Genomic DNA, 3,736 nt, shown 5'->3' with positions numbered 1-3,736 from the left:
AATATATTATACACTTATACGTAATATATGTATATATCCCAGTATTTAAATTATTGTTATTATCACACTATTTTAATGCAAATTTCTTATTTTCTTAAATGTATGGAACTATATTATACTTAAATTCTTTATACATAAAAAAATTATGCATAAATACATGAAGATTTACGTTTTTAATGTAGTGTTATTAATTCCAATATAACATTGTATTCTATAATTGTGACGTTCCGATGAAATAATGCTATTCCTAATTCTCAATTATATTTTGTAATTTTTTCAATTTTCTATTTGCTACAATTTAATGATAAAATTAAGCGTAAATAAATAATAAATAAGATCTATATATAACTATATTATATATATTTATTTATTTATTTATTATAGTATATTAAACTATCTTGCTGATAGGCGGTTTTTTTTACCCACACCTGTTATTTAATGATTTAATTATTACATTCATTATATTCTTATGTATCTATTATATTATTAAGTTTATATAAATGATACAATAATAATTTTTTTCATACACATGGCAGGCGCCACGCACGCGCATACGCATTGTTTTGTATGTACTTGAATTCCTTTTTTGTAAAAGTTACTGATTCTGGTATTATTATATATTATCGAATAAAATATTCTTTTTTTTTTAATACAAATAGATTAAAAAATATAAAAGCTTTCTTTAATTTAAATATAAATATATGTTGCACATACATATAAATGTAATTGTCTGTCCCAATATATTTGAAATAACTTCAACATTGAAAACTAGAGACCAATATAAAGTTAAATAATATTGAATAATATTAAAAATAAGAATGAGATATATATAGGAATAATAATGATATACATATGAATGATAACAGAAAATATGAAGATAGCAATTCTCTTTTCTCTTTTATATTTTTCAGACAATTTCCTATGCTGTTGATCCTCAAGTAACACGGTTGTACAATTATTATGCAAGTTGTATCAAAGAATTTAATGTACAGGGTAAATCGATAATATCACAATTAAATATTGGAATTAAATAAATATAAACTATAAATTAAAAAATTTATTGAATAAAAAATTTGTATTTCACAATTTTCAAATATAACTTTTATCATATAATCATAAACATAATCACAACAGGCGTTTTCAAAACTCCTAATATTTTTCTTTCAAAGTAGAAAAGAAAGATAAAATTGAGATATAATTTTTTCTATTCAGATTAGTAATATTAATATATTAAAACTAATTTAATATGCTACAAATTTTTTGCATTAACGATTATGCTTTGCAGAAGATAACATTAAATGAATAGTTAATAAATAAATTGTTATATTTAAATAATTTGAAATAACTTTACATTTATATAAATTTAATTATCAAATTATACATGCATACATGAAGTTGTATTATTAAATTTTAATTCATATATTTTAGAATGGACACCGGAAGTATGTAAATGTGTAATGGAAAAGGACAAAGTGGTACGTATCTATATACACATAAAAATTAGAGAAACAAACTGTAATATAAATAAAGTTAAAACATGATAAGGTATTTAGGTATCTAAGTTCAAATAATAAAAGATATAAAAATTTTTGTACCAAAGTAAAGAAGAAGTGATTTATTATTTTGTACAATAAATAAAATTAATTATAAATATGTCAAATAATAAAAATTATAACATTTCTTTACTAATAATTCTTAATATAATTTTCAATATTAGCATATCGATTCCAAACATTATAATATCTAAATCATATTCAAATTTAAATTTTAATAAAATTTAATTTTAATTTGTTTTAAAATTTTGTTTAGCAGCATAATTATCGATTATTTTTACTCGCAACCAATTTGGAGTATCATTAACAATTAATTATTGACATGCTAATTTTGTAATAAAAAAGAATTTGGAAAATTAAAATAATAATAGTATTACTAAAGGAAAATCTTAAAATTAATTGCGACACATAGTTAATTTATTTATAAAGAGAGAAATAAACTATTCTTTTATAAAACAACAACAGCAATGTATACATTTATATGATTGCAGACATATATTTATTATACATGGTGTCTGATAACTTTTTGTAATCCCGAAGTGCGAAGGTAGATCAAATCAAATTAAGGAAAAAAATCCTCTATTGTTTACGATATTCGCAATAATTAACGAAAAATTAATTAAAGAAGCTCAGCCAATCTGTACAAGGATGAGCACGCGACGAAAAAGGCCGTCCCACTGAAACTTGATATTAGCCGCTCGACGAAGAGATGAGCGGACCTTACTCACTAAACATAACGCTGAAACGCTGCGCGCCGCCATCATGTTTTGGAGAGCGTCCCCCACCGCTTCGTCGCACGCTTATATTTGTATGGATTGGCTGAGCTTCTTTAATTAATTTTTCATTAATTATTACGAATATCACAAAACAGTAGAGGACCTTTCTTCTTAATTTGAGCCAATCTACCTTCACCCTTCGAAAAAAGTTATCAAACTCTGTATAATTACAGATTTTTTTAAAAATACATAATTTGAATTATTATTTGCGTATGCGTGTGCGTGTGTATGTGTGTGTGTATGTGTGTTATATGTGTTATATGTGTGTGTGTAATAATATTATAATTTTAAGCAATTGCTTTACTATTGGAATTGTTTACAATTAAAGTTCTAAAAATGAAGTAAAAGCGATTGACAATTACAGCAATGAGTTATGTACAAACTGATGTGATCTTTCACATTTTGTAAAGGAGAATAAAAGACATAAAAGATAATATTACATGTTTACATTTAAAAGATAATATTACATGTTTTCATTTAATTTCATGAAATTTTTCGATCATAATTTACAATTATATGTATAAATCGTATAAATATAGTTGTTATATTAATTAATTACAAAATATATATCTTCAATCGCTTTAATAGCATATTTTTTTAAAATATATATTATTTGAATGATTTTTGCAAACTTACATCTTTTTGAAATTTGTTAATAATAAATAAATAATACAATTTTATCGATCTTTCAGATCGACGAACAAGGTTTAATCAACAAAGAAAAACTTTATGCTAATCTTGATAAACTCATTTCCGATCCGGCCAAGTTGAAGGAAGCAAAAGACATCACCACCACATGTCTTCCGCAAGGTAAATAAAACATAGATATTCAGTATGTAATAATTTTTTTAATAATCCGTAATTTTTTTGCTTTACAATTAGAAATTATATTTAAAAGAAAATTTTCTTCTTCTATATTATAAATAATATTCATTAAAATTATACATAGTAATTATTTTGTGTAAAGCTAAATTATTTTCAACAACTTACTTTATTTCAAATTGCATATATTAATTGCATATTTTATATGTAGCCCAATCAGGAAGCAATGATGAAAAGACTATGTCGCTTATACGGTGCGCAGTACATGTAACAAAGCTATTTGATAAGCCTGAATAAAGGAAGAAAGTACATTTTTTCTCTTGCGTAGTATTCATATAATAAACTAATAAGTAATGTAGCAATCTCGCGTATATGATTAAATATTAATAATTCTGATTTTATAACTATACATTCTCGAAGATTTTATATAAAACCTTCTTGTCTTATGAATTGTAATTAACTTTGTATGCTTGTATTCAATAAAATATAATACTTAATCCTTTCTTAGAAATTATAAAAAAGAACCGGTCTCCAGTATTAATATTACGATTAAATATTATAAGAATATTATTTCCTTTATAAAAG

At 23.2% G+C, this 3,736-nt stretch overlaps 1 long non-coding RNA gene across 1 annotated transcript; it reads left to right on the top strand.

Moving 5' to 3' along the window:
- Positions 1 to 896: 896 nt before the first annotated feature.
- LOC112639416 lies at positions 897 to 3,469 on the top strand. Its single transcript, XR_003123503.1, has 4 exons — positions 897 to 993; positions 1,429 to 1,475; positions 3,022 to 3,139; positions 3,363 to 3,469. It is a non-coding gene; the product is annotated as an uncharacterized LOC112639416 (long non-coding RNA).
- The last annotated feature ends 267 nt before the right edge of the window (positions 3,470 to 3,736 follow it).

Source organism: Camponotus floridanus, unplaced genomic scaffold (genome assembly GCF_003227725.1).
Source record: "Camponotus floridanus strain SB8 unplaced genomic scaffold, Cflo_v7.5 scaffold63, whole genome shotgun sequence".
NCBI lineage: Eukaryota > Metazoa > Arthropoda > Insecta > Hymenoptera > Formicidae > Camponotus > Camponotus floridanus.
Note: the sequence above shows the minus strand (reverse complement) of the source record. Positions and strands in the feature narration are given on the sequence as shown.